We start from the raw sequence: 13,931 nt of genomic DNA, 5'->3' as shown, positions 1-13,931 counted from the left end.
AAATAGGTACACTTTAGCCGCGGGAGTACTTCAATGATAACGTTATCTTAGAGCGAATTTCCCATTGATGCAAGTTTGATCACCGTGTGTTATTCTTTCCTTGGATACAAATGTTCTAATTTTGGAGAGAATCGTAATAGGATACGATCGACTGCGTGGTGTGTTGGGTCAAGGGGCATTCGAATGCTTCATAATGGAAGAGGGAAAATACAGAAAAAAATTGACGACCGCGTGAAAAAAGAGGAGAGGTGATCCAAACAAAGAAACGGCTGTCACACTCTCCCCCGCCCCTTCGCTGAGTTACGCTCTTCGCAGATGGACCGTTCAATTCCAAATGGAATTTTTCCGACGGGTCGACGTCGAAACTGAGCCCTCAACGGTGTCCCGGCGTGCGCATTTTTACGCTGTCACGGGGAAGAGGGTATTGGCCCGGCATCGATCATCATTGACGGTCAATTTCTGTGCCGACTCACTTCCCGGTAGATAAAAAAACTCCTCTCATGAATATGTTTTGTCAGCCCCACTTTCGTATCCTCTCCGTCCGTAGTAGTGCAGTAGATTGAAAGAGCTCGAGCGTGTTGCTTGCCGCTGTGAAGAACTTACACCCTTTTGCAGCTATTATCTTAAATGCATTCACAAAGAAGTGGTGTAACGTTAGTGGTGTGTCCTTTAAGGTTCTATGCCTGCGCCTGTCACCTTGTGTTAAGTTTTATCTCCTTCACAAAAGTTTAAATAACCGACTCAGGTTCGACGTGTACACTATGTTATTTTCGAAGGACATAGTGTACATATCGAAATCTGGGTCGGTCATTTAAACTTTTGTGGAACGTACAACTCAGTGTATCTTTAATTATGTTTTCCGTCACTAAATTCCATCAAATATCGCCATCCAGCCTTATGTTGATTTGTGAAATTACTTCATATTCAATAGAAAAACTTCGTAGATTTCACGTGAATGACTAATCTTGACCAGTTTCGTTTGTGACACATCGTCATTCCGTATTTATTCTTGATTGGTCCTCCCACCCCGAATTTTTTTAATTCATTCTCCCAACTGTGACTTAGTCCAGAGACGTTCTGCGTTCTTCTATCCTAACACAACTGTAATAGGGCACCTCTGACTGAGGGATCGCCAAAATAATCAACGTGGAAAAATATACCTTGTCTTTTTTCCAATTCTGTGAATTTCAAGCCAATTTGCGGCCGTCATTTGACCGTGGAAAGGTCTGAATTGAAAAGTCCTCAGCTCTCACGTCAAACTCTTTCCTTCAGCAACCCTTCATGACCATAAACTCTCCAACCACAGCCCGTTTCCCAGAATCCGTTCATTCGGTCATCCGGGCGAAGGCAAAAGTTTTTCCACCGTCGCCTCACCTACTCCATCCAGAGCCCCTATACCTCACACCCATTATTATTTGTTTCCATTGGAAACCCTCTTTCTTTTGAGCAACCCTCTAGCTTCCCGTATCTCAGTCCATTGTGTCTGTTGTCGATCGATTATCCCCACGGGCCCAATCCCCGATGGCAATGTAAGGACTTCCACCACATTATCCCCTGCTTTATTTTCCTCGAGAATTAGTTTGGAAGATTTTGGTCCAGAAAGGGGAGCGCTACCGTTATGATTTTCAACCTATTAAAACAGAATAGAATAATATTTTCTCCTCTCTTTGGATTTTTTTAATGAGCGATTAGTTCTTGTATTAGAGCTCTTAGAGTTTTTGTATTCTTATCATTGGACCATGGCTTCGTCATCGTCACAGTTCAACAATCGTAACATTGGTTTGATGTAGGTTTTCCCTCAATTCTTCCATCCGCTAATATTTTCACACCTGCATATTTCAATGAGAAAGTTTGAAAAGATTAGATGATAGAAGGAAATATGCACCATGGCTTATGATATTGAATAATTTCCTACGATAAGTTTCGCGAATTATACGATTAGTATAAAGGAGCGGAGATAATTAGAGGGATAAATCATATTCTCACCGTAGTGGGGGCTCTTGTCGCCCTGATGACGGATGAGATTCATCCATACTTTTTTCCGCTTCCCTACCCTTACCCCGTGCGGCCTCGTTATGCTCCTTATTCGTGGCGGAGAATACTTCCTTTTACCTTCACTTCCCTGTTAAGGTGCGGGTCGCTGAAGTCTCAGGCTTATTAGCGTGGCCGCAAGCGTGTATACACGTACGGTACACTTTGGATATCAATCCAGTTGTATGTATACCGATGCAGATGATGTGTTTCGTAAAATTATCCAGCCTGCTAACGGAGCGTTATCAACTGTCATTTCTGTTATTTGTCCTGTTCTTGAAATAAGTTTTGACCTATTATAGCGAGTACTTAGTGGACGTTGAAAACGGTGTTAGAGGATAGAATGTTTGATAAACGAGGGAGGGGAAGGAAGAGAATAGTATTTTTAGATAGATTGAAAGGGAGTAGGCCTTACAGTGAATTGAAGAAGGCAGTGCTGGAAGGAAAGGGAGGATCTTTAGTACTCCGTGGAAACCTACGTTAATCGATAGAATTCTATAATAATAATTTCCTAAACTGCCCCATGGCTACTTCCTTCCAAAATTATCATGAGCGTATTCTTGTTCACTTCACTTAATTCAAAATGCTTGGCTAGTCATAATTTCTTTTTCGGGACTCTTTTTACTGCTATTTTTGCACTTTTTATGTTGCTCAATATCTTAACCTCAACACTCCGCTGAATAATCTGAATGAATTCGATTATTAAGTTTACCTTTTATGTTCGAACACACTTTCGTACTTATTCGGAAGCAGGGGCGCCGACTCATAAAAAATATTGGGGGGGCCCATATCCGAGGTCTTGCCCCGGGAAGAGGTTAAATTCAAAGTGTGTCGTAGCACCGAAACACTATCATGATTCACACCACTTGATTCAGTTAACCTGCTTAACCTTATAATTATTTGTTTTAACACATTGTTGAATTTATTTTAAAAGGTAGCTATCGTCAAACATGGGAAATAAAAATTACCAATATATTTTTGTGATTTCACAAAGCATAATATAACATAATTATTTTCTTGAATTATTGAGGGGGCTCGGGCCCCCCCAAACGACTCTTTGAGGGGGCTCGGGCCCCCTCAGGCCCCATGGAGTCGGCGCCACTGTTCGGAAGTGCCTACGTTTCATCACTTTTTTGGCGTGTTTGAGTGTCGATTGCGTCATATTTTCTCCTTGTTTCGGACCACCTTTTTTTACTCCGTGCAAATGGCTATATATTCGCTCTCTAGTCACGTCTTTGTTTCGCAGGATGAGGAAAACTCAAACGGCTTTCGTTGGCGAGCACCTTTTTATGCGGGACCTTATTGGACCGAGTTTTGACGAAGTAGGACGGAATCCCGTGGTTTGATTCTCGTCCCAAATTAAGTCTTTTGCTGGTCACTTTGCACACGTCCACTTTCACCGTCCGCCTTGCCATTCCCATCACAGACCGCTGATTTCCTTTGTCCTGCACCGCATGTTGATCTCCTCCCTGCTGGCCGCATGAAAGGGCTCTTTAAACACAAACCGTCTGCTTTCCACGAGAAAGCCTCGTACACAGTTTTCCGATCGTAAATAAGCGACGGGGAGCAAGCGTTTGCCAGTCTTGGCCGCGCGAGGTCTCTGCGCGTCATTTCCTCCCAGAGTCCTCTGGATTGTTGATAATACACTACAAAGTTGAGTCGTCGCATCCTACCATCTTTGTTCTCTGCACTTGTTGTTTACATATAGACAGTGAATGTAGCTGGCAGTTGCTCGGCAAGATTTTCCGTTATTTGTTGTAGAAATACGGCACAATAGGTTGTAGTTCGGCTCCTAATTGCTCCATTAGCACCAAGGACGTGTTTAAAAATTTTAGTTTCCCTCAAAATACTGAGAGAAGAGCGAAATGGCTTCAAATACGCCGAAGGGACAAGTGACACCAAACAACGTCTTCCCGCCTACGTGAGGTAAGTTTTTCTGCACTTAATGGTTCCTTTAATACTATTACCTTAAATTTTTAATAGTGTTGATCCACGTATTTCAATTATTAGGTTTGAACTGTGCATAAGTTGTAATTTTTAAAAATATGTATTCCGGTTCAGATAATCCGGCGAGGTTCTTGACGAGTGTTTTTGTGCTTCTGTGTTTTCTATTTATCAATGGAATATGTGAAATTTTGTGACTAAAATATAATATTTAGTCTGGGTTGCAGAGATGATTGATGTAGTTCTTTACTACGTACCAGAAAGGGTAACAATAACTATTAGTGCTGCTAGTTTTGTATTCAATAAAAATATTTGTTTTTGTCAATGCCGGTATGAAGTAATCTTACGGTCATTTACATCAATAAAGGAAATTACGTTTTTGACTAGAATCTGCATATCCAGATACATATTAGTGGACGAAACTCCGCTTTTCATTGCTTTATTTGTGTGTTGTTCATGAGAAGAATGACTATTATATTTCGAAGTAGTGTGAATGCTTAATTTTAGGATGCAATTAAAATCTCGACGAGTCGCTTTTGCGACTAATCTTTTCCTTGACTCATTCCGAATTTTTAATTCCAGTTTTGTTTGAAGAGGATTACATTCCTAGGGCTGGTTAAAACGGAAAAATACATCAACACCGAACTTTTGTCGTGGCCCAGTGCTTATACTGCTGTCTGCTCCTGTGTACTTGAAGTTTCAACATCTTCGGCCGAATATTTACTTGTGGTACGTATTCGAGCTTAGTAACTAATGGTAAAATATGGAAATATATAATTAATTAGGTTTTTCTGAAATGGCTTCAGTGATTATCAAAGAGGACGGTACCATTCATGCCTAATTATTGAGAGTTATTAAAAAAATATGGCTATGGATAACTAGGAGTTTTTGATTATTTCTTCGTACACCATTTCAATTTCAATGCGTTATTGTCAGTGTGTATATTAATCATGTACATTTCTCTAAAACTTATTGTTTTACTTTTATATTTACTTTTATTAAGCCTGTGCGTTTAATTGTGCTTTTATAAATCTTGTATAAATAGTGATTGTTAAGAGTGGAGTGGAAGCTTATTGTTAATGTGTAGATATAACTTATTCAAGACCTGATGCGGTATTGTGTGAAAATAATACGGTTTTAATGATATCTTGGAGATATCATGATTTCTGTTGCAATAAAATCTTCATTAAATGCATTTCTTAGTGATATGTTGCGATAAACCTAGGATATTGTACTCCTAAATCCATTTATGGTGTTTATCCTTAGCCGTAGGGGGACTTTCTGCCATTTCCTTTTGCGTTGATTCTATATTCTAGTGATTAATAATGTTTACCATTGGAATAAATTAATAAATTTGATTTGCATTATCACTTGCATGTTGCTCCTGCTGTTCAAGCAGGTTCCAAGGGTGTCATTTGGCGAGGGAGCAACATAGGAAGAACTAGTGCAAGATGCTAAAATTACTGATTGGGTAAGTTTAACTACATTTTACACGAAATACCCTGACATTGAACGTTCAACTATCCTTTCTCACCAGTATGTATGAATAGGGTACCACATTGCCATTTATTTGTTTCTTAAGGGTTGAGGTTAGTGTCTGTAGCTTTGAATATATTTGTTGAAGGTAATTCATTAGGGTTCCTAGAGGAAAATGGTGCACTGCAAAGTAAAAGCCAAAAACCTCATAATGAAAGTGGCATATAAATATTAGACGCATTGGTTCTCTTTGAGTTCGAACTTAACTTTAATTGTAGTATAAGCTTTACTTTTTTTATACATCACTGATTGGCTGAATTTTTATCATTTTAAGCTTGGCATCATTCTTTTCCAAAGATATTATGGCTTCATCGATAAACATGCAGAAGATAATTCATATTTAAATGTAATTTTTGGGTTTCTTGTTTAGTTCTCGTATTTTTTGTATAGAACACCAAAGAATCATTTTGTCTTCAGTAGAATACATTATAAGGGCCTACTATACTGTATGGTTGAAGTACAACAGAGTGTTTTAAGCATGCTGTAGAGTTGTAATTCTTACTTTCAATTTTCTACTTCAGCATATGGTTAAAATAATTTTGCAATAGGTCATTGCAACATGGTTGAATTTTTTAATCAATGATATTGTAAACCACATACTATGAAGCCACTGCTTTTTATCCTTCAGTCAAGTTTTAAAGTTCCAGTTACAAAGTACCCCCTTATTTTTGCAGAGGAAATTAGTATGTATGAAATGTTATTAAGTTCATGAGATTAATGCTGAAATCAAATTACAAATAAGTGCAACAGTCGTTCTTAGAGAGGGGGGAATTCAAGCCCAAAACATGTTTAATCAAATTAAATATTGCAAGTAATATGATTCCATACTCAAATCCAAGTCGATATTTGGCCTCACCAACAAGTTGTCTCTTCAGACTCCTCTGTCCTCCATAATGTCAACCCTTTCCCCAACTCATCCCATGCCCTCAAACACTGGGTCATTGCATCTTAGTCTTGGCCTTTCTTGTGGGTGTCTTCCCTCTGGTTGACCTCTCCACACTCCTCACTTCTTCTTACATGACCAAGCCATGCAATTCTCCTACTTCTGATCACAGTGACAATATCTTGTTTTATGAAGTTTCCTGCTCTATGTTTTTCAGTATTCTCCAAACCCCTTCGTCAAACGTTGGACCATATATCCTTCTCAATATTTAATTTCCAACAGTTATTTACTTCTTCTAAGGCTGCTTTGTTAGGGTCTTTACCTCAGCCTCATTTAAGAGCACTTGCTGTATTATGATAGTATACATTCTAATTTTTATCTATCTTGAGTTGATATATACCTGGAGTTGGTATATTGAGAAGTTGGATCTATGATAATTTTGATAGGCTCCTGTAGCATCTATTAGCTTAATTTATCCCCATTTGTATCTCTTCATCTATTTCATTTTGGCAGTTAATGGTGACAGAAATGTTAGGCTCTGCCACTCTTCCAATTTTCATATATTTAGTTTTATTTTCAATTACCTGTAATCCTACTTTTATTACTATTCTACTTGGGCTACTGATTTGAGGTTACTTTTACTATAGGCTATTAAGGCTACATCAGCAGCATAGGCCAATGTATTTATTTTTCCTTCGATACTTGCCCTTCTTGGTATAGCTTCAGTTGCTTTCAAAGCTTTTTCTAGTGCCAAGTCTCTTCTTCATAATTGAGAATACTTCTTTTGATGGGTAAGTTTAGTTTTTTTGTGCATAAATGCACTGCAATTCTGAGATTCCTCTTTTTAAGTTAGTTTCTTTCCAGAAGTGTGGATTGCTTAATCCTTTTGGCAAATTACTACATTATATGTTGTACTTAAAGAAAATATATATATTCCATGACGGTGTTAATGGAGAGTGTAAATGTTGTTCATCTCATTGATTTGAGGGTACCATGAAAATTGACTTGTACTCTTCACTGAACAGTTTTCTGGGGTTGAAATCTGTTCTTCATAATTACTAGTGTCTCTTTTGATAAGCAAGTTTGGTCTTGCTGTGCATAAACTCACTACTATTCTGAGATTCCTCTTATACAGTCAATTTTTTTCCATAACTATTGACTACTTAATCCTGGTCTGAATGTTATTATAATGGATGTAATACCGGAGGAAACTGTATGACACATTCCATGATGGTGTTAATGGAGATAGGTAAATGGTGTTCATCGTTATAATGAGGGTCATTAATTGGGGGGTACCTACCTTCACCATTGACATGAATTCTTTGCTAAACAGTATTCTGGGGTTAAAATATGGGATACGTTTGAGAATACCTATTAAATGTGAAATCTATCAACCTATTCCGCTGTTTGGAATGTTTTAAAATGTAAATATTTTTTAAAGGGGGAGAGCATACGATGGTCGAGATTAGGCAATGGAGTAGTTTAATATGACTGTGTGCCTTCAATTTGATAATATTTTTAGATGATCTGATAAATGTTAAAATATTTGTGTCAAGGAGTAATGGCAATGGCGTAACTAGGAATATGCTTTGGGAAGGATAGGATGGCCTTGGGTGGCACCCCCCCCCCCCCCCCATCAGACAACGAATCAGTTAAAGAAAATTTTTGAAGAATAAAATTCCTGGAAATACATTTGAAATCATTTTGGCACTAAAGATTTAACTTTTAGTCGATGCAGTTCAATCTATAAAATAATTATAAATAATTTTTTTATTTCTCTGAGGCTTTGGGGAGGGATCTTTCCCTTCCTCCCCCCGTAGTTATGCCACTGAGTAACAGTGTTGTGGAATGTTAATGTCATATTATTCCTTTTTATAATTTTGTATGCTGACAGGAAGATTGCCATCTTGGTAATTAATTTCCCGAAAGTTGTCTGCCAATTGAAATTTAATTTATTAATTTCCTATTGCTCAAACCATGAAATATGATATAGAAACTTAAGTGATTGCATGTTTAATAAACATCTACACATTATAGAACTTTATCATGACTGTTGATTGTGAGAATTTGATGTATCACTGAGATGCTGTTCATGAAAATTATTTGTGAATTAATGCTTTTGGTGTAATTAACGAAATTTTATTTATATTTTTAATTACAGGTTCATGTACTCGAGTAGTCAATGTCATTGGTGGTAAAGGAACATAGCAAAATTGAGAATAATGCAAGATGTGTGGCAGCTGTCATCACCTGTACATCATTCTCTCCTACTAATTTGAATCCATTTTAATAGAAATGTTACATCATGTGCACTTCAGATTTATTTATTTTGCATTATGTAAATAATCTTAGTTTCAATGGAATTGTTAAATCATTCTGGAAATCTTAAAATGTAACATTTCTGGTGTGTGTACATTATATACTTTGGAAAAATGTGATTTTTTCCTTTATATACCTCCTTTGATGATATCTTTTATGATCTGCAACTCTCGTGAAAAGTACAAAAACTGCATGTCAGCTTGTGACTTCTGTAGTTTTTCTTGTCTAATTTTGGGGTAGGATAATATTTCCGATTTGTCGGCACTAAAAATTGACCAGACTTGTCCTCAAATTCCTCGTATAATATCCATTGCGCTGTTTTCATGGAAGTTTACTCGGATATTACATGCGAAATCTCTTCCGATCAGAAGATAACAATTCTCTCTCAGCTGATATTGTACTTTTCAAAATCTGAAATTATTCCTTTGACGAGAAAAAATCGCTATATAGTAGCCCTGAGAGCAGTAATAGTAATTTTGGAAATAATTTACCCTGTTTCAGACATAAATATGAGAGTTTCATATCTAGAAAAACGTCCTGTGAAAAGAATCAAAACTTAACTGAAGCGCGAATATTTGTTATTTTTCACGATTTAAAATTTACAAATTGATAGTAAAGTGTTCCTAGTACCTCAAGACTGAATATATTATAATTTATAATTACCGAAAATGCGACAGGAATCGCGTATTTATGAAAAAACTGGCATTATATCACTTTCCCCCATAAGACTCTATAGAGACGGAAGAACTAAAATGGCCGACGTCTCAATTCCCATAGTGGAAGTGTATGGAACGACTCGACCCTATGAGGGAGTAGTGTAGAGAACTGCCATCCAGAGGACTCTGTTTCCTCCCATCAGGCCCTGTCGCGGTCAAATGCCGGAATAGGTGCGAGATCGAATGGGGTAGTCTGTACCCTTGGAAGTGCAATTTTATGCACTGGAACAGGTATGGTAGGAGTTCCATGCACTCCATCGCGGAAGTCATATTTTTGTATTCAGTCGATAGACGTATTTCTTCCTCTGCCCACGATTTCTTCCAGGCCGATCTATAGGGTGGTCGCTTCAAGTAATGTGTGGGAGATAAATATCTATGACTTAAGTCCATGTATTTGTATAAGTTTTTTTTTACTTATTGTTACTTTATCTAATGCTTTTATTCTAATGTATACCAAATCGGCTAAATTACTCTTCTTGCTAAATTAGCACCTTCGCGTCTGGAAGTGGACGGGTTATTCTCAGCCTCTGTTCCCGAAAGTATTCGTTCTCGTACATCTTCTTATTCTTTTTCTCTCTTGCCCTTAATCCCAGTCTCTTCCTATCTCTTCTTTATGTGACCAAAAGCTGCCTTTTTAGCATTTCCTGGAAGTCAGCGTACGATTTGCATGCTTCCCGTCCGCCCTTACAGCCTTTCATTCAATTGCCTCATCTCCTCGCCCACAATGTCCATTAATTTTAGACTCCAATTTCTCTCTGTGCATTCAAACTATTCCTCCCTCTTCTATTCCCACATACTCATCCAGCCGATGCATATCTTTCTTCATTGGGTTCCAACTTCCGTGCCACGCATATGTTACGCAAATCTTACGAATGCCACACGTCTTATCAGATGTCGGACTGGACTATTCTTTATAATTTATCTCAATGACCCTTTAATAAACTCTTACTTATTGGTAAGCGCCTCATTTGCATGGGCATCCAAGTACCATGATATAAAAATACGTAATGTAGTGACATAAATCAGCCTAAATTTCAAGCGAATGGCCGCAAGAACATTTCCGCAGTCTTCCCGCACTAATCGCTTCACCATTTGCCATTTTGCACATGGGTCATAGAAGGGTTCAAATTTGGAACACCGAGGCGATACAACTTATGCATTTGTACAAGGTCTTTTGCGGTATTTTGTGTATGCCTTTTTATCATTCACCCTAAAGTTGTTGTCAAACTGTTGCCGACATGGTTGTCGACTTCTGTACAATCCATTAGGAAGCTTTATTGAAACTTCAGCTGCATCATCTAAATATCTCATGTGCTTACCACTTCCTCAAGATTCACGTTAATAGGTAGGAACGACAATGGGCTAGAGTCTCGACAGATTTTCTCCTGTCAGTCATTTAGTCCTGTCTCATCTTGACGCTAGAGGAATTTTTTTCTCCGTGAAGTTAGACGAAACTTCTGATCCGAATTCAATCTTCGTAATGCGTACGATGGAGGGAGTTCTATTCTATTCGTGAATAGGATGCGAGGAATCGTAACTACTCTCTTCCGTACTCCATTACGAGCTTCATCTATCGAATTCGCCTCTCTCAGCAGTTCCTCAGTATTCTATCCGTCCAACTTGGAAGTCTTTGTATAGCCTTTCAAGTGTATCCCTCTCTTGAAATCGGAGGAATTTGATTGCATGTTTCCCGTGAATGCTTTCTATCCGCGGGCATTCTCAACTTTCTGGGAAACTTTTAATATTCTTCGAGGCGGTCTGTAATTTTTTCCTTACAGTTAGTTCCTTCCGTCAATCCACCGCCATCATTACCTATATTGGTTGAGTTTTATTTCGTCCTTTTTACGAATTGCATTTCAGCTAGGTCATCCTTCACTTCATATACGTTGTGAGGCTGAGTAATGATTGTATTTCAAAGTTTTTTTTCTCTCCCCAATTGTATTCGCATTGATCTTTCTCACGATTATTTTTGCTGTGTCCATTAGTCACCCTTTTTAATAAGTACCTATTGTGTCTGATGTTGTGCCTATTACATTCTCTCAGTATTAAAAGGGCGAACTTCATGTAGCTTGTCATTCTATATTGACTTTCCTGTTTGAATGATGGGTAGGTTGGGACGTATTAATGCGAAAAGACTACACCCAAGTTTCAACTGGGCAATTTTTGTTATTCATAACGATTCACAAGTGTAAAATACAATCAACGTGCTCCTCCCTCCCTTTTATCGGGATTTTCAAAATGCGAGACTATTGAGTTTAAAAAAAAGACTGCCATGAAGGTTATGGTCATAAAGTTGATGCAGCTCTCCTATCTCTCCATTGGATGGGTGTTATTTATTGTTGCAAAAATGTTAAATGCCCAAGTCGTTAGCCAAATAAAGTGCTGCAAATATCATTTACTTTCTTTTTTATATATAGCCTCGAAACCATGGTCTGTAGTGGAATTATATATCCGTACCTCGGAGGTAAAGGATCCAAGTTTAAAACATTTTTACAACACAATGTTATTGGTATAGTAACCATACCTCTTGTAATTAATTACTGGTTAATTTTTTTTTAAATCTTAAAACTGCTCTCTTGAAAAGTTAGGAAAACGGACAAGGTGTCTTTAACCTCCGCGGTACAGATATTTAAGTGTGGAAATCAACATTTGTTGTTCACATTTTATCATGGATAAACCGCATTTCCACCCCGTCAAACCGGAAACAATTTCTTACGTCTGTTGTTCATTTTAGTTACCTTTCGTGTACTTTTTTTTCATTTTGCAACATTTTTAAAAATTATTTCTTCCTTTTTGCAATTTTTCTCTCTTTGAATCAAATTTTTTAAATTTAAATTGTTTGCCAGCAGTGGCTAAGGGCAAGAACCAAGACAATAGCCTAGGCTGTCGTGGTCGAGCATAGCGAGTCTGTGGATGGGCAAGGATGTGGCTGTTGGAGGAGTCAGTCATGGCGAATGGTAAGGGCGAACGTTCATCGGGAGAAAACGAACGAGTTGAGGCGGAATATGCGGAGTGAAATAATGGGAATAATAATTTCAAAAGGGTGGGGATCAGTAGAATTCTGTGGATTTTCCGTTTGGGGATGCTCCGTTGGTGTTTCCTCATACATCTGCATATCACCCTAGCTCGGGCAGCTGAGTGGATGGGGATCGTTCACGCGAGGGAACGAGTGTTGGCATCAGGAAAAGGGGAGTCAAATGATCCTCGAGCGATTCGGTTTTCCCTCGTCGTTAGCTGAGACTTTTAATTTTATTGCATGGTTCGATCATTCGGCTGATGTTTCTGGGTATGTTTCAGGTTAACTAAAAATGGTGAATAATAATAATGAAATAAGTTAATTAGTGATGAAAAGAGATCTGTTTTATACCATCTTACGTAACTGTATCCTGATTTTAGAAAATTTCTAATTAGATTCCAACATTGTTCAGCACATAATTCCCTCTATTGGGAGTGACAATTTTTTACTTAACAAAATTCACTAACTCATTACTAACTTTGCGGTATACCATTATAAATTTTCTTGGATACATAACACTATTACTTAACCCACTTCTTTTTTACACAGCGTGACCCGGGTTTCGATGAATTATCGTCATCTTCAGGCGCAAATTATGGTATGCTTATCTCATTATTGTAACCTAGTTACCTAATGAATTTTAAAACGGACGCCGGAATAGGGGAAAAGGATGGGTAATGATATTCATTTATCGGAGTACTGTCCTGGCTTTCATTTCATTTACCTAAGGACAAATTTCGCATGGCTTTTAAACCTTATACCACTCTGAGCAGAGTGATTGTTAAATGTAAGGAAAAGATAGACCAATTGGATAGATGTGGAGTGTATTCATTGAAATGCAACGATTGCAATGGTGTCTACGTGGGGCAAAAAGGAAGAATCTTTGAAGTCAGGAAGAAAGAATATTTAAGTGCTTACAAAAATAACAAAGATGAAAAAAGTAATTTTGCTAAACACTTAATATGCAACTGTCATAGGAGCGATTTTAAAATGAATATTTTAAAATGATGCAACGACCGCCGTGAATTGGACTCTAGAGAGCAGTTGGAAATTTTAAAAGTTATTGAAAACCAGGACATTACTCTTATAAATGAATATCTTTACCCATCCTTTTGCCCTATTCGAGCGACCGTTTTAAAATTCATCAGGTTATTAGGTAACAATAATAAGATAAATATATCATAATTTGCGCCCGAATATGATGGTAATTCATCGAAACCCGGGTCGCGCTATGTAAATAAGAAGTGGTATAAGTAATATTTTTTTATATCCAAGAAAATTTTTACTTCTCTTTCCTAGTTCCTTTCAAGCCACTTTATATCCTCTTCAACTTTTTTAACTACAAGCTTGCATGAGTACAAGATTCTGTACTCTCGCTCTTTCTTTTATTTTCTTCTCGTTTTCTTCATTCAATGACAGTGAAGTGAAATGATTTTTTTCTAGTTACCTGAGGGCGATCTAGAAAAAAGTTACATGTCGGTGTAAG

At 37.7% G+C, this 13,931-nt stretch overlaps 1 protein-coding gene and 1 long non-coding RNA gene across 6 annotated transcripts in view; both read left to right on the top strand.

Annotated features, from left to right (window-relative positions):
- LOC124167275 (tyrosine-protein phosphatase Lar) overlaps positions 1 to 13,931 on the top strand; it is a 947,012-nt gene that overhangs the window by 143,192 nt on the left and 789,889 nt on the right. The window lies entirely within an intron of this gene.
- LOC124167276 lies at positions 4,668 to 8,597 on the top strand. The gene is made up of 3 exons (XR_006866648.1): positions 4,668 to 4,704; positions 5,375 to 5,446; positions 8,556 to 8,597. It is a non-coding gene; the product is annotated as an uncharacterized LOC124167276 (long non-coding RNA).

Source organism: Ischnura elegans, chromosome 10, assembly GCF_921293095.1.
Source record: "Ischnura elegans chromosome 10, ioIscEleg1.1, whole genome shotgun sequence".
Classification (NCBI taxonomy): Eukaryota; Metazoa; Arthropoda; class Insecta; order Odonata; family Coenagrionidae; genus Ischnura; species Ischnura elegans.
The sequence above is the reverse complement of the archived record's forward strand: the minus strand, read 5'-3'. Positions and strand labels throughout refer to the sequence as shown.